General features: G+C 33.1%; 1 protein-coding gene across 2 annotated transcripts in view; it reads left to right on the forward strand.

The window, feature by feature from the left end:
• The window catches only part of LOC130445741 (Kv channel-interacting protein 1-like), a 136,516-nt gene that overhangs the window by 33,697 nt on the left and 84,119 nt on the right, over positions 1-18,700 (forward strand). Inside the window, exon 1 of one of the 2 annotated variants that reach the window (XM_056781583.1) lies at positions 5,661-5,781. The exons of the other annotated variant lie outside the window; for it this stretch is intronic. The gene's annotated coding sequence lies outside the window, so the exon portion shown is untranslated. Of the gene's footprint in view, positions 1-5,660; positions 5,782-18,700 lie in introns of those variants that run through there. 2 annotated transcript variants of the gene reach the window in all.

The raw sequence follows: 18,700 nt of genomic DNA on the forward strand, positions 1-18,700 counted from the left end.
GACGTAAGATTTATTTGCCTGTACATTATGTGAAAATACTGGTGGTAGATTAAATATATAAAAAATTTCACCCCTTTCGTATATTAATAGAACTCATATATAATATGTTTCTATGGCGTTCAATACGAAACTTTTTTTCATATTTTTCAAATAAATGTCTATTCTTACCATTTCAATTGAGGAGGTTGGGAAAAAATTTATTGATCTACATTTTCCGTCTAGCTTGATCACTTTAATTTACTTATTTTCTAGAATTATTTCCACAAGCTTAAAACAAAATTTTCTCGACCACTTTCATATCAATAACTTTCTTCCTTGGCTACCCTATACTAGTTTCTTCAGTTATTATTGGATATCCTTTATGAAACACCCCGTTTCCGTACAAGTTTTCAATATAAAAGAATTCTGTACGATTATGTCGTATCAAAAAATTAACATGACATAGCTTTTTCCTTTATCTTTAACCCAATTCATTAATGGATTCAATATCAGCATCGCTCCTTCGGGAACAATCTTTCTTTGTACATCGTGTAAGTGGTCACTTCAATTCCATTCTAGTGACCCTGTCGAGTGCTTAGGCCTCGATATACTATCTAGCGGTTTGAAGGATTAAGTAGGCCAGTCTTGATCATTTGTTGTTGATAAAGAAGAAACTTCCTTCTTAAGACTCATTGATAAAAGTATACTTATTAATTTTCCTTTAAATGTAGAAGAAACTTGATGTACACATACTGAATTTGAATTATTACAACAAAAAAATAAGTAATGAAGGAACTCCTTTATATGGGGCAACGTCCTATAGGCAATAAATAATAGACATGTTCATATAAAACAATAATTTTATTTCCAAAAGATTGGTACACGTTTCGACATAATCACCGAAGAGAATTGAGACATTTGTCATATCTGTGGACAAGCTTTTCAATACCCTCTTGCCGCCAACGTAACCTAACCGTTCAGTAACAAAACAGACCTTGAAACTTATGGAAATTCCATAGACAAACTACTAATGTAGTTTTCCCCATACACACGACTCATTCTCCGATGGTTTTCTGCAGGGCTATTGTCTCCAGCATGTAGAAAACGAATCATACTTTGCATCTCACATTTGGCGGAATTATCAATAATGGCGGACATGTTTACGTGGCTGTAGCACAACGCCGACTGACGCCTGAATGTAAACAATGACGGAGTGTGTAGTGCGAGAGCTTCGCAGTCCATCGTAATTGAGTGAGAATTAGATAAAATCTCATAGAGAAGATTTAGAAAGAATAGAAACAGAGAGCTGGCGTAAACAGGAATGGAGGAAAGCAGTAGAACGAGTCCAAACCTTAAGCCTATGATGCCGGTTCATATTCATATGAAAACTTCCTGCGAATACAAACAATACAAAATCTATACATTTGTATTGAGAGATAAGAATGACTTATTTAGATATGTCTTTTTTTCTATCATCTCTTTTATTATAGTAAATACAGATAACAAGAAAAATCAAATTAGAAAATGTATTGTCTTGATATTTGGACAACTTGTGTACATTATAATGTTATAAGGAAAACTAGCAATCTAGATATTAATCAAAAAAGTTTTACTGGAAATGTTCATATCCATATCCCAACCTGCCATCCATCTCTTGCAACAGACAATTACCCTTAGTGCAAATGGATACAAATACTCCAGAAATTAATGGGAAATGATCCTGCCAGGAAATGTAAACAAATTCTAGGATAGAAAATTCTGTTTCCTATTAAATTGAGATTCACTATGATCAGCTTGGTAAATCAACAAAATTGTTTACAAGTAGCTGATGAGAAACTATATTTGGTGATAGAAAATCCTACTGAACGTCTTTTAAAGGAAATCAAGAATTAGGTTGAATTCTATTGAATTGATCCGAAATTTCGTTATGGGAAAAAGTAGGATAATCTGGCCATGAATCGGCCTAAATAAAATCCATATACTAAACTGGTTGATTTACAGGTTCTAGTAGACATTACTTGATTTATGTACGTCTTATCAGAGTTTAACGGAAGAGCTTTAAGGAAATTTCTGAGGAAATTTTATTTTAATAATTCAACAAAGTTTGATGCAGCAACCAAGAACGGAACTTACAAGAAAACTGAACCAATTTCTTAGGTACATTCAATAAACTAATTTAATATTAATGATTTTGTGTTGAGTAATTTGTGAAGGTATTTTTAGATATATTTCTAAACGCGTTCTTACGTGAGTACATAAATGGGTGGGAATTGATAATCAGTTGAGAAAAAAACTCGAAAACTTACCATAAGTAGTAGTATTTCTTTTTTGGAGTACTTCTTCAAAATAATTAGTGTCACGTGATGAATAATAAATAACACAATTAGTCTTAATGAGTTTCATTTGAGATTTTTGAAAAATGCCTGAACCTAACCTAACCTAACCTATTCTTCTATTATATGTGAAATACATCATCAACGACTTGGAAAGCATATAGATTCCCTTCTTGGATCCGTAACCTCACGATATACGCTGATTTATGTCGACAAAAATAAATTTTGTCACGTTGAAATTGACCCTTTTAAGCGTCGTGCCTTCGTATTAATAAATTAGCAAGCTTACAAGAAACCCCTTGAAACTTGAAACCCATGTTAGGCATCCCATGTCCACTGGTCTGTCGCTTTTGTGAACGACGACGTCGTTTTATATTAGAAATCGCTATTTTGGTACTGAGAAACTTTTTTTCAAATTATTTCTTCAGGAAATCATATTGTTAGTAAAAGCTTGTAATTTCAAATTATTTTCAGAATTGATTAGTATTATTTTGCGGTTGGAAAGTAATGAAAATTTCAATTACAAAACAAAAAAACAATAATGGTTCCAGTAGCATGTATTCCCTGGTTTATGAAAGACGAGGCATGCTCTGGATCAGAATTTGGCGTCTCAGTAAACGGAATTAAAGAATAACCAGAAGAATTCAACGTCTCATCAAAAGTTATGTCTCCCTACGCCCTAATCGACCTTCCACGTCAAACGTTCAAGCTTGTAGATAGATTATTTTCCAAATTAAGTGGGTTTGCGCAAAATTTAATCTTGTAGTTGTCGACCAGTAGATCTAATTCCAGAAGATGATACAGCTGCATGAATCTACCTCCTCTTGTTCTGTCATTCACTTATCGAAATAACAAAAACTCGTTTTTTGCAGTGTATAGTAGAGATGTTTTGATTTAATCTTTGTTAAATCTTGCAGCTTTTCTGTTTACAACTTTTTTTATCGTAACATATGTATCTAGTCTCTGACAGCCATGGCATCCATTATATCGTCTTTGCAATGTCCCATTTTTCTTTGTTAGTATCCACCTTAGCATTTTACGGTGATCATTATTTTGTCTATTGTCGTATTTTCACTTTATCCATGAAAATAAAAGAAAACACATTATATTTTTAATATCATGCTAGTGCAAGTTATTATAAGGTTTGTTCTTGGTAGCTGCACTGGCAGAATTAGTTCAGGAAGTGTACACTAAATCGTTCTTTGTAGCAGAACCAACGCTAGTGTCGCCTTTCTTTCTTAGTAGCAGTGCAAAAGAACTAGTTCATCCATTTCACTATGTCTAGAGTGCTAAATCGTTTACTATTATTGTTAATACAACAAAGTCTAAATCACATCAAATAACCTCAATAAAACAATCAACAAACGCTCCATTCTCTGTATCGGATCGAACTAATTCTATACACTTATGAACTGGTCCAGTTCAGTACAGTTCTAGTGTAGCTACCAAGAACAAACCTATTATAAAATCAACTGTCACGAATTCACTCTATTGCGTTCCATGAGTTGGATATGAGAAATCAAATCGAGTAGGCAACAAACAACGCATCCAAGCATTACATCATAATATGCTTCACTATTTTGAGTAAAGATATAAAATTATCAGAACTAGCAACAATTTAAGGAAACTAGACGATAAAATTAGTGGTAACTAATAGAGATTGAGACTAAAATACTTTCTTTTCCTAAATTTTAAAAGCGGGGACTAGATTTTTTATTCTATCTTGGGTTTTATAAATTTCTTCATGAGTAAGAACGATTTGAGGTTATGACGACTTATTTTTGATTTTATTACATATCCAATCAATCTAGAGGATGGTTGTTAAGTCTAAAACATATTAACTGATTAGAAGTAACCGTCATATTAAAAACCGACCAATATTATTGCTTTTAATGAAGTTATATCAACCTAGTTGGGAAATATTGATCTCAAATTTAATTCAATGCGACCAACCGAGTTGATTGCTTTCTCGTTAATGCAGTATGATCCGCTTAAGTTTGCATTACCCCTCGCAGCTTTATTAGAATGTCTTTGAATATTGTAACCATTAGATTCGAAACATGAAAGGTTAAATTTAATGTCGAGAAAATAAAATTAGGACAAACATTTGTTTCTGCTAAACTAAGAAATTAAAAAGTCTAATCAACGATGAAATAGATTAATATCTTGTTTCAGAGGGAATTGAAGAGCGGCAAGTAACCCAAAAACAAGAAATTCATTCTTCAGTGGTTTTGAGGTTTGATTTCGTGGTTGTCGCAGGATTTCTAGCCCGAACTTTTCTCTTAAGTTCATCCCATACAATACTCAATAGAATTTAAGTCTAGGAAAATCCTTAGTCGCAATTTCGTTATCCTGTAAAAACTGCCTAACGGAGCCTGAAGTATGGGGACGACATTGTCCTGCATTAGTATGAAACCGGAGTAAGGAACGATATTTCAATAAAACCAACCGTTTTTGCTTCTATTGAAATACTGCCGAAACCTTCCAGGAACCTCCTCTAAAAACCACGTTTTCTTTTATGCAACACTGTGGAAATTTTTGTCCAGGTCTTCTGTAGACTCGTCCTATATCTGCTCGTTGGGCTGGGGTTAATTTTGGGCCAGTAGTTGGCCTTTTTAACTCAAGGTCTTCGATGAAAGTTACTTGATAAGGACTGTAAACTCTGGAAACAAAATTCCCGTTTTTAACGGAGATGTATCGGTTGAAATTTAACGGTTAAATGGTAGTGGTAAGTCAGATAAATAATCTTTCAAGGGTCAGTTACCCCTAATTAGTAGTAATCAAGCATATAAGAGAAAACATTCAATATCGTGTTCAGTTTTTTTACCAGTGACTTGCGATTGACGGGGTCGATTTTTTTTATGTAGATGATATAGCGTGGAATGTTTAATTCTTTTCATACCCTTACAGATTAAAAAAAAATATTCGTAATATCTAATATACAGTATGAATCATATGTATCTGTTGAAATTTTAATAAAGCAAATGAAAATTATTTGAGAAATAAAAGAAAACAATTGGTTGGGTTGGGATGGATAGATCTTTTCATTTTTATTCAAGAGATGGAGAAGATACGTGATGGAAGAGCGTGAGAAGGATAGGATGCTATTTGATATTACCGTACGTAGTTAAAAAACAACAAACGTGATGGTTCGTAAATAACAATGAGGAATGGAAACAACCGCCGGCATTAGTCTCAATATATTTTCAATCATCCAGGATTCCACATCTATTTTACATATAACTTCCACCAATATCTGTCAAAGAGCAATACCGAGATGTTCTCTGTAGGCGGGGTTCTGTTGCTAAGCAGCGGATGAGGGGTAGAATAAACTGATTCGGCATCGTCAGTGTCTCTAAAGCTTCGTTCCTGTGTGGCGCTGTGAAAGGTTTCCGTTTCGTCGATGTTTTGTGACGTTTCGCATTAAAACGGTTTCCATATGGAGAGGAAAATATCTTGTAGGATTAAGGTAGGGTAGGTTTATCTTGTTCTCGAAGTTATACAAACGAACGGATGAGGGAGAAGTTTACAAACGGTTTTAAAAGTTTGCTAAACACATAACGAACTCCCGATTCGAAAAGTTTCCTATACTTTCATCAACTTTGAATCTGAACAAATAACTGGTTTTCGTGGGACAATATCTTTGAAGTTGATAGATTGGAAAAATATAGGCAATCATTTTTTTTCCCTATATATCTTATTTTTCATATAAACTCTTATTATAACTATTACGTGCTTGTTCTTCAAAATCTTGCTATAATATCTTCAGTATTTTCTAGTAATTTCCTTGATCAATTATCGTCCTGAAACAAGTCAACAGTTTCCTCCGGCGTATTTATGTCTAAATTAAATAAATGAGTTTAAATTAATGACTGACGAAAAATCTGTTAGTTTGAACCTATACCTCTCCAATTTTCTTTACTAGAAGCTATAAATCAATGTGGACGTTATTGAAATTGATAAAGTATGAGAATAATCCATGAAAAGTGTGCAGTGGCTTCGAATTAATCGGTTTCTTACAGGATTTACAAGGTGGATATACCAAATATTTTGTTTCTTTTGTCTTTGGCGATAGCATGGTTGAAAAACATTGTGTATACTCCAGTCAAATCTAAAAGACATTTTTTTACTTCTTTCACAGATTAAAAAACTCAATTTCAAAGTCAAAGATACTTGGTCTGCAAACCAGATCTTTTATTACCTCCTCGTTGGAAGAAAATTTACAACCTCTTAAACTTTGATGTGGCCAAATCTGGTGTATAAGGGGGATGTTCTAGTAATTCAAACCCCAAATCACGAATTTTTTTGTATGGCAGGATAAGATTTGTGTACAGGGACGTTGGCCTGCAAAAACAAAACACCTTTGGATAGCTTTCCGCGTCATTTCTCTTTAATTTTTTCCCGTACAGTGGTCAGTAATGTCGCATAGTAATCTCCAGTTATTGTTCTACCCTTATCCAAAAAATTAATCATGATTACTCCATGGCAATCCCAAAAAACTGAAGCAAGAACTGAACTGAACTGAAGCAGATTTTTGGACACGAAACTTATTAGGTTTTGGAGAACCAGAGTGTCGCCATTCCATCGATTGTTGCTTTGTTTCTGGATCGTAGAAATGTACCCAAGTCTCATCCATAGTAACAAATCGGTTTAGGAAGTCTACATCGTTTTCAAATCGAGCATAGATCGAACGCGAGGCTTCTACCCTTGCACGCTTTTGGTCAACATTCAAACATTTGGGGATCCATTTTGCAGCAATTTTTCTTATGTCCAAATTGACGTGAACTTTATGATGAACGCGTTCGTATGAAATAATCAGTACTTCAGATATCCGTTTTAGCCCAATTCGACGTTCTGATAAAATCCTGTCATGAACTGAATCGATATTTTCGGGGACTGACAAAGAAACTGGTCTTCCCGATCGGACATCATCTTCAATGGAAAATTTACCTCTTTTGAAGCTTGCAGTCCAATTTTTCACGGTCTCATACGAAGGACATTGATCACCAAGGGTATTAATTATATCTTCGTAAATCTGCTTACCTCTTAACCCTTTTAAATACAGGTACTTGATGATGACCCAATTTTTCGATTTTCACAATTTCGTTGGACATCTTTTTTCTTTTAATGTATCGCCTTAATTTGGTTTACTTTTTTAACGTCAAACTTTACACTGAACACTTCTAATAATTTATTGTTCGTTGCTATGGTAACGCAATATTTTGTTTAAACATGGAACTGGTCTAGGCTAACTACATACCAATACATCCTCGTATGTTAAAACGTTAGGGGATTATTTCTAGTATACAATAAGAGAATTTTCTCCAAACAAACTATGAAAAAAAGGTTAATATTATGAAAATTTAAGAATTATTCTTGTCTACTCCGGTAGCTCAACTATTATTTCATCACAATCATTACAACTAAGTTCAGAGTTACTGATATCGTCTTAACATTCACCTGATTATTTCAATATCTTATTTGATTTACGATCAAAGTTTAATGTTTAACGAAAATACGGCGAATGGGGCACTACGTAGGAAGCACATCAAAATAAAATAAAAATAATCTTTAAATTAGGATATAAAATTTTATATCTGGTACTTATTGAGAAGTGAATCAGACTTGATTGTATCATCAAAATTTACTACCGGTACATTAATCTGGTCAATATAAACAATCCAAATTACATTTATCCACAAGGAGGTATACAATTAATTCAGATTCAAGTACGCTATTATCACTAATATTATATGGTGTTCCCATATTTCGTTTCTTCCAGATTATATAATATAGTAGATTAGTGGGAGGCCAAAAACCATTAAGCAAATTGATTTTCTGATCGTGCACCACAAATACTGAAGGCCGATGTCCTTGGAGAAACCGATCCAGCGCTTTGACTTGAACCTTTTGACTCTATACATCTCCGTTTTGCAAGCAAACCGTTAAGAAAAGTAGTAGCAACACCTTTGGCTACACCAAGAATGAGTTTTGGACCCATTGATGGGTTAGTTGATCACAGTCTTGCCAGCAAATCAATGGTCAAGGAACCAAACGAGCTTGACCTTCATACCAACACGCACCAACTCTTGTAGAAGTTTAAAACCAGGTTGCTTTACCCCAGGCCCGCGGGCCACACTGGGAATTTTAAGTGGCCCGCGCAAGCATACGTGCAAAAGCTCTTAACAGACCTCAATTCAGGCTATTATTTGAGGAAGAAATCAGAGAATATGGAGAGTTACAGCTGCATTGTGCTGTGCAATGGCTTTCGAGGGGCAGCATGTTGAAACATTTCTTCAACTTGCGGAAACAGGTGTCGCAATTTTTAGAGCAGAAAGGGGCTTTGCCATTCGAGGTTGAAGAATACGTCCTGGTTGAGTGATTTCTTGAAGACATTACGAATTACATTGATATTTCGAATCACAAACTCAAACATTTGAAAGAGAAGCTCAATATTGTTTCTGTTAATTACTCTAAATACCAATCTAAAATTAAATGCTTAACACAGTCATTTGACAGGAGATTTTAAGATTTCGAGAGTAAAAAACAAAACGTACAAATTTTTATGAATCCAATATTCAATTAGAACTTGTTGAATTGCAAAATGAAAAACCTTTTTGCTAACAAATTGTCATCGAAAGCACAAAATTCTTCAGAATATTCTGCAGATTTCTGGAAATTGGTACCAAAACGAGAATTTCCAGTAATAACCTGGCGTTACAGTTTTTAAGTAATTTTGGATCAATGTATGTATGCAAAAAGGTTTTTTCAGATCTCAATTATGTGAAAAATAAATACCGCACATCCTTAACTTAGCAACATGTTTGTAACTTGTTACTTACTTGTTTAGATAAGTAAATTATTAAAAGACAAATCACATTGATTGTAGAAACAAATTACCCTGGATTTCAATTTTCAATTTTGTTTCTTTATTCAGATTTTAGAATAAGATACAATTTGTTCCTAATAAACAATAATTCAATTTTCTTTTCTTGATAATTAAGTTTTTATTGCGCTTGTCCTGAGAGTAACTGAAACAGGAATTAAAGACTGAATCCACCGTTTGGTGCGATTCTTCAAAAGGTTGAGCAGCCTTGGTCTAAAACATACCGTTTCGACGGATAAAGCTGTTCAGCAGATTTAAATGACTTACGTTAATTGATATATCACCTTATAAACAATAAATATTAGCTTGAAAATTAATTAAAACTCAACTGTATCTACAACAGTTATTCTGTTAATTTTTATTTTCAATACAGCATCTTGTTTATTCGTATATTTCAAGAGACTTTTTGGAAAGAAGTTTTTGATGAAAATTTTTTAGAGTATACTCTGATCTTTCAGAATCTCTATGACTCTCTTGTGGATTTATCCAAAGTTTCCTTTTGTATTTATAGATATTATAGAAAAATCCACTCAAGTCATGAAAAGTTGAAAGATATTGCAAGATTTAGGACTATGAATCTATCCAGGTTATCAAAGCTGCAATATCGATGTTTTCTCACAAATATTGTTTATAATAGACTCAAAACTTTGAGTTTTGATGAAATCTATATCATTTCTAACATGTATAACATCAAATATTTGCGTATCTAAATACATTTTTGAAAATTCGTATTGCAAATAATAAGATGGAATATTTCGTTGCTCCTAATGAAATTCATGAGATGGAATTTTAACCTCATTTTCCTTTGTTTCAGGTAAGACTGAAGCATTGTTGGTAAGCTCTTTGTTAACGAAACAAGTTGAATGTCCACTTTATTTTCTACAAAGGTTCTCATTATGCAATCATATCGTCGCCTCGTTACAGACATATTTTATATATAAAAAAAAGTTGAAACTAAATCTGATTCACTCCAAATTTGAAACTTTGTTTTTCATAGCTTCGAAAACAGACTATATTTGATCGGAATTTATTTTTTTTTTGTAGTTAATATGACTTTGTACTAGCTTGAGACTATTGACTTATCCTTTGTCTAAATTTTGGTAGTTTGTCAATAACGTGGAAGGGGTTGAAAATTTCAATAAAATGTATATGAACAAATTTGTAGAACGTAGAAATCTGTACAAAAAAGGTTTTCACATATTTTTTTTTAAAATACTTCCTTTACGAGATAGATCTTATTTTTGAGTGAAAAATCCCAAAGTAAACGTGATGATTTTGAAAGAAAATCTGTTATCCAAAGCTAATAATTTCGATACATGAATAAATTATGTAATTTTACTAATATTTTACTGGATAATTTCGTCAAGCACAGTTTGTCCAAGATTTAGTAGGTCAAAATTGAATAAATGAGATACAACATTAATTCCCACATCGTCTTTAAGTTGTTTTTAAGTTTGCTCATTTTTTCTGATCAATATCTTTACGATTAACTTAAAATTATCAAAGTACAGATTACTGAAAAAGACCACTTGTCATTCTAGTCCCAAGATATGCTTCCAAAAACGTGCGATAAGAATGTTTTCATTCACCTTTTTCACACTTTCCTGAAATTTTCCGAAATACTTCATCAATGTGAGAATCCGTATTTTCCGTATTTCAGAACTTGCCCCTTCTAGTAGTGACCTTCATTATTTTCTTGGGAATCTCAGACCAGTTTTATTTTGAAATCCCAAGCGACGATTCACACGGTGAACGAGTCTACAGGGAAGTCCGCGGGGGCCGCTTGGAATAATTGAATAGATATACTCCGGGTTATTACTCACCATCAAATCACTTGTTTGTTTCTTCACATTGTATCCAAATGTCAAGCAGAACATTTTTTTTCTTAAAGTACTTTTCAAAAACTACTTGGTTTTAATTTTAACTTAGCTTTTGGTTATAGCACCCGGACTATACACCAGGTTCATATTTTCTGATCGTTCTAAATCAATTTCTTCCCATTATATCTTTAGTTTAGTCCCAGTTAACACGTGCTGTGATTTAATCTTTTTGGATTAATACATCTTGTTGTGAAGTTCGTTTGCGAATTATTTTCTTTCTCGCAAATTCAGACTTGTAAGTTTTAAAATGGGTAAAACCAAATCGGTTGAAACTTGTGTAACGTGGACAAAATATGAATCCACCGGGAGATAGCAGTTCAGATCAATGAAACTAGGGATCTTTCTACAGTGAAAAGTGATTTGCTTTTTGGCGGGTAGTGTAGGTAATACAACACTAGTTAGGTTCTGATAGATTTCCTTTCAACTAGAAGTCATTCAGTTGCAACTAGTGAGGTTATTAATTTTACCTTCGGTGTTATGGTTTCCTACATCACAGTTGAAATAACACCGGTAATTAGATCATAACATTGAATAACGCGGTGGGAGTTCAAAACCAGCGATTATTATTCTTGATTCATATAATTCAAATATTATTTCAATAATTATTTAATATAATCGAAGCTGATTTGATAATTAATTTATTAATTGATAATACCAACAGTTAAAATGAAGTTTTTGACGCTTCGTAGTTCTGAATTGTTAGGGATTACTAAAATTCTGATAAATCTGACATCCTCAAGCTGTTTTCGGAGCTTTAGTCTCTGTACAAACTTGAAGTTTTAATATTCTATTATTCCAAATTAGAACTTCATTATCATCATTAACTTTTGCAAACTTTATGTAACTTAATCTGAAAATGATGATTTCCATGGACGATACAGAAATAAAATGTAGAATATGATAATTCCGCAAAATATTTATACATCGTTTTTTTTTTTAAATTAGGTTTGTTTCCATCGATAAATGAAATTTTTGAAAACTTTCGTATAAGGTCTTGATTAGTTTTTTCGAAACTCCAGCCACTTGAACAACCAATACTTCTCGAAGAAAAGTTTGTCCCATAGTGCGGGTCTTGTAAAAACATAAGAAAAGGACTAAAAATCATTTCGGTAAGATAGCCCCCGCCGATTCACGCTTTTAACAAATTCTGACACGTTTTGTTCATGTCCGCAATAATTTAAGATAAAAAAGAAAATTTATTATCGCCGATTATCGACGTAAGCGGGCAACCTGCTTTCTTTGGGTGTGTGTATTAGCAGGATGGTTCCAGAAGTACCTGGTCCAACAAAGAAAACACAAAAATTTTGGGAAAAAATATTTTTATCTTTCAAAGTAATCTCCTTTTAGCTCCATACACTTTTTTCAGCGATATTCAATAAGTTCGATATTCTTTTAACACGTTGGGCCCCAACCACAATTGATAAACTTTCCCCAGTTCTCAAAAATGTGTTTTTACACTCCATATGGGGTGTGGATCCAAGGAAAAATCAGTTGAAAGAAAATGATGTTCTTGTATTGTCCATTGTGTAACTAACGGTCCTTAAGCTTCATCTGGACCAGAGGTAAAGTTTAGCACTAAAATTTCTTCGTCCAGGACCAGTCAGACAGAAAACATCAATTTTGCACCTACTTGCCGAATGGGAAAAGAAAATTTTCTCTCCTCTTTTTCCTTTGAATGATGATTTATCAAAGAAGGTACTGTAAAGATTAAATATTGTTTGAATTATGATGAAGAAACCAAAAAAAAAAAATGAAAAGTAAGGATTTCTGTTTTATAATGGAGTTGAAGATCATGAAAAAAAATATGAAATGGACCAAGTGTAGGATAATGTTTCAAGGACCCAGGACGGTCTAATCAAACTGTTAAAAACATTTAAATGCGGTCCCTTTGGCCGTGGAGTAGGTTTGGAGCTAGATATGTCGTGCGGGCCTATGAACCGCACCGGGACTCAGAGTGTTAATAGTAAGAATGGTCAAGATCCTCAAAGTAGATAAAGATAATCCGAGGGAGCTGAATCTGGCGAATGAGATAGCAATTCAAACGTTAATTAATCAATTTTGGCTATTGCAATAACTGATATTCGAGCTGGTGCATTGTCTTGATGAAACAACACTTTCTTCTTAACCAAAGTCGGATGTGTTTGATTGATTTTTCTGCTCAAACGTTGCGATAAATTCGAGAAACCTTGACCTTGCCTGCTGATGGAACGGTCTTCGCTTTCTTTTAAGCTGGTTCTCCCTTTTCAGTCCATTGGTTTGAATTGTTCCATCCATGGTTACGAAACAAAACGAAAATTTTTGCATGTTTACAATTTCACTGAGAACGTTCACGATTGATGGCTGCCAAACAAACCTTCTGGTATTTCTGGGACCAGTCAACAGTTTGGAATCGTTTGAAAAGGTACCAATTAATTTGAATCAACAAAATTCAATTAAAAGAAAACGTGGCAAAGAGACAGAAAGTGCTGTGAAGCTTAAATTTACGATTCGTTGTGTACGGTGAGACTAGAAGGAAGTTATATGGTATGACATCCTTAAACTTGGTCAAATTGAAGATCCAGAATTGTACTGACAACAATTGACCAGCTTATAAGAGAAAAATCAATAAAAATTGAATATAGTAAGAATTAGAAAGTACGTTTGAGACGACAATATCGAAACAAAGCACGTTATGGATGAGGGGTAAGGATTAATAAAAAATGTTGTGTTGGAGAACAAGCTAGAAACGCAATGGGACAGAAATGTACAATATAAAAATTATTGTTTATTGTTTATATTGTTTAAACTCTTTGTTAATCCGAAATAAGTTAAACAAAAGTACTTACTATCGTATTTTTGGTTATAATAGAAGCGGAAGTTATGAAAATCAATATTTGTCCATTCTACTGTAAATTTGCGTTCGAATTCACTTTAAAAAATTTCATTACATCGGTTAAAAGAGCGGAACATACTTTATGAGAAGTTTTATATAGAAAAAAAATGATATTTGTGCCCCCAAAAACGACGATAAATAACCGTCTAAAGTTTCTTTTTTACCAATTCACATAATCTCATGTGCGTAAGATTTTTTTGGTCTCCTTCCATAAATTCACAATTTGTCATTCCCACTCTTCCTAGAATTGGCTCACGTTTTCCAGATAAAGACAAGATTCCTACTGCCACATAATCCATAAATTCCATTTCAGTTGCTGTAATACTAAGAACGTAATTAGAAATGACTGGGTATATCGAAAAATAAAAAGCGGTTCACTTCGCCGATAATTAATCGTTTTTCTCGGGAAAATAAACACCTGAGTATTCCCGTTGGGACTCAATATCAACAAAAAATTAACGGGAACATAAGTCCAATCTTGATTAATGGAAATTCAAGACATAGGTAAATTATTATGTTAGTTTTTGTTAACTTTGAGGAGATGTGGTTTCAGCAAAACGTAATTGAAAATGTCGAGTAGAAAATTATTCAAAAAATATTACGACTAATCCCAAATCACTAATCAAGTGAAATAATAAGCGTTAAGAAGATTAATTGAGGAATTTCTCTATAATGGCATGAAGATGTAACAATTTTTTATCGATTTGATTCCTCTTTTGATTTGATAGTCCTCTTTAGACATCCCCAATCTCTCTACAGATTATCAAACATCCAATCGCATCCACTGTTGTTCGTAGACTTCCAGTAATCCACTTAACACAGTTACTACCAACTTTATTCTAACTAGTAACCATTCTTTTAAGGCCGAATCATAACCTTGACTTTCCGTTTGACATTTGACGTTTGCTAAATAACTAATCAAGTGAAATAATAAGCGTTAAGAAGATTAATTGAGGAATTTATCTATAATGGCATGAAGATGTAATAATTTTTTATCGAGTTGATTCCTCTTTTGCCTTTTTATTCTAATATATCCTCTTTAAACATCCCCAATCTCTCTACACATTATCAAACATCCAATCGCATCCACTGTTGGACGTAGACCTCCAGTAATCCACTTAGCATAGTTACTACCAACTTTATTCTAACTAGTAACCATTCTTTTAAGGCCGAATCATAACCTTGACTTTTTGTTTGCCGTTGACGTTTGCTGTTACAAAATTAAAAAGATTGAAATCTAATTCAACTATTTAGTATTTACAACTTCCTTTCTTGATTTTAGGTCTCTTCTATTTTAAAATTAGTTTTTTTTGATAATTTTTGAAAGAAAGATAAATTTTGACGTTTCGACTTTTGAGTCTTTATCAAAATATGATTTGACACTGACAATTTGCTTATTTATATTGATCTATAGATCACCATCGTGAATATCAAAATAAAAATAAAATCAACTTAGAAATTCGTTCTAAAAAGAAAAATTAATTTTTCCTTGGCCCCTACATCTCAAATATATAGCAGTAATCAATTGAATTTTTTGTAATTTATAGTATTTTCGTTCTTATGAACGTGAACCATTTCTAAAAACTCCCTTTTTCGTTTATTAGATTCCGTTTCAAGAATTTTTGAATCTTTATAATTGAATTTATGATTTTTTGATATCTCACGGTTCGATAATGCAGTTCTATTTTATTTTTATCGTACTGATGACCTCTTAGTCTATTTTCTAAATACTGAGATGTCTGCCCTATGTAGACAACGTCACAATTAGTACAAGGCACTTTTAATTTAATTTAGTGAAATATTTGTATAACGTATTATGTCCTTTATGACATACTAATATCATATTTATTGAAATAATTCGATAATTGTTGGGAAAGTCCAGAAAAATTTGCACAAGCTTTTATGCATATTTTTCCTACAGATGCTCAAGCTTGCTTGCACAAAAAGCTCGATCATGCATGCTTGTCAAGCTTGCAGTTACGTCTGTAGCCGCCTTAAGGAAAAATGTTTTATGTTTTGATGTTTCGTTTCTGTTTTGTTTTTAAATTGATTGCAGTACCTGTTTATCCTTTTCTTGAATATGTTATTTATCATTTTTCCTTATAATTATTTTCTTTCAATGCAGTTTATGCTTTCTGAATAGCCAAACATGTTGAAGGTGATCTATAAATCAATATAAATAAGCAAATTGTATCTTTCTTTTAAAAATTATCAAAAAACAAAACAGAAGAGACCTAAAATGAAGAACATTTAGATGCAATAATATTTATTTATTTATTATTGGAAATATATTTTTTTTGTCGTAGTTTTAATTCTCATAAAAAAATCGGATGAAATTGGCATTGTAGCAAGTCTTTTTCTAGTTCATATGCATGGAAAATTTCACTAGATGCTTGATGTTTTACAAAACTATTAATTAAATGAAACTTCATGTGCATACTTAATGATACTCGTATGTCAGAAACACCAGAGGGAGCACGATGAAAACTCGCTTTAAATGGAAACAGGACATTTGGTGTGTGCATAAAACTCCCGGTTACAAAAGCGACCAAGGAAAAGCGAAATCGTATTCTCAGTTCATGTTTTCGAATAATTCCACCAATTTTTTCGAACTTTACTACTTCAAAATTCATCTATAGGACAAATAGAATACAAAATTTATTATTTATTTTAGTATTTTGCTGGATTATGAGGAACAGACACCGTATATCTCGATTCCAAGTTGCTTTTTGGAATTGAATATTTTCATTTTACTTAAAAGTTAACCTCATTATATCCGTTATTTATTCGGCTAGTAATTAACAATAACAAATTCCCCGTTTTGATTTCTCCAATGTATATATGTCGTAGGTCAATAGACAAGTTGGGATTTTAACTAATATCCCAGGATAATAGGCAGTTTGTCTATTCTCCTTTAGCTAAAATTAGGATAACAGACTATTGGGTTTACAGAATAAGAAAAATAGTATAGAAAAAGTCTTATTTATTTATTTTTTGCATGTCAATCAATCATTTATTGCAGCAGGTGGAGGCTAGGTGACTGATAGAGCCCTTTCACTAGAAGTATAGGACAGTAGAATGAAGATATTCTATTATCCGAATTTCAGCTAAAGTCCCAGGAGAATAGACAAACGCTTGGCAATTTTTCGACGAATAATCTGTTATCCGGCATTTAGGAGAATAGGCATGCGTGGCGCGCCATCATCCAACTGCCTATTGTCCTGGGATATTATCTAAAATCCCAACTTGTCTTTTGACCTACGACATATACATACTATTCTTCACGATGCGCATCTTTTAGATCCTAAAGAATATGATTCCATACTGCGAGTTTCAAGAATATCCAATACATACTTGAAATTAACGGTTAGAGGTACCAAAACAACGCTGACTTCTCCAAACGTAGCATTTAGAGGGATTCGTCGTCCTGGTTACGTCAAAACAGAAAACATAACGTAATTGTTAGAGCCTTGATTGATACGTAAACTGTATGTTAATGCTGTGGTACTGGGGAATGCTCAGCACCACTATGTATCAAATTACTTTCAGAAAGTTCTATTCTATTCTTCGAGATAATGTAGATAGAGGTTTCTTCCTCTACGTCGCATCCTCTACCTTTTCAGGTGTCCATTGAGATAGTGAAGTCCCCACAAAACTCATGATAACATTCATAGATCGATCCCAGGAATATCTTTGCCTGTTTCACCTCCTGTAGATTATTCCTACGTTTTTTCTTGGTTTTTTTTTCTATTTTCCAATAACGAAAGTTTAGATCGTAAACTTTTATCCTAATCTAATTCAGGAAGTCTGCTGCTCCATTTTCCTTCACTCCAATGTGTTTTGGAGCTCATTGGAGGAGCATACATATAAACAAAGATCTTCTACTTCGTGACTTGATCCTACTAAGCATACTGAGTCACCTTGAAGTCGTGCAAGCTCCCTGGATATGGCAATTTCAAACTTCATCGAGCAGTTTTGCGCTGGTACTTTTTTTCTGATCTATTCCTATACGAATATTCCAATATTTTTTGATACGCAGTTTATTTTTAATAAGTTAGGCAGATAGAGGTAAATTTGGAATGTTTCTTTTATTGTACGTTTTGTATTATATTTTGATGTTGTATGTTAACCTAAATCACGGAGCATTTGACTTAATACAGTGCCTCTAATTCATGGTTTGTGGTATCAATGGATCAGAAATTTTCATGTTTGGACGTACGCGTATTCCACTGAGTCCATTAACTAATTAATGAAGTTTACCCGGCGGCGGCACGACGTGCGTGTTATCCTAATAGCTTTCAACCTAATTTTCCCGAATAATACAAAAAAAGAAGGAATTTTTCACTACTGTAATGTTCAATTCGCTAACGAAAGATTTTAATTATTTGAAATCGAAGGTCATTTCGTTTTTTTTTAATGCACATAAAACAAGATTATGAACTTTGGTATCCATAAATAACTATGAAATGAATAATTATGACCGTTTCCCAATAAAACTTTGGAAATTTAATATAACTACTTATAATACGACGGGTAAAGAAAATCCAATTAAAACTTTTATTAACTGTAGTAAACCTGCACAAAACTACCAACTTATAAACCTAACTATCAACAATATGAAAAGTTATTAAAACCTAATCCAGACTCTCCACGTGGCTACACGAAGGAACGCGACTGCGAGAGTGATTATAGATTGAATCGAGAGTGTGGATGGCTATCGCTCTGCTCACCAAGACTCGTGTCGAGAGAG

Source organism: Diorhabda sublineata, chromosome 6, assembly GCF_026230105.1.
Source record: "Diorhabda sublineata isolate icDioSubl1.1 chromosome 6, icDioSubl1.1, whole genome shotgun sequence".
Lineage (NCBI taxonomy): Eukaryota > Metazoa > Arthropoda > Insecta > Coleoptera > Chrysomelidae > Diorhabda > Diorhabda sublineata.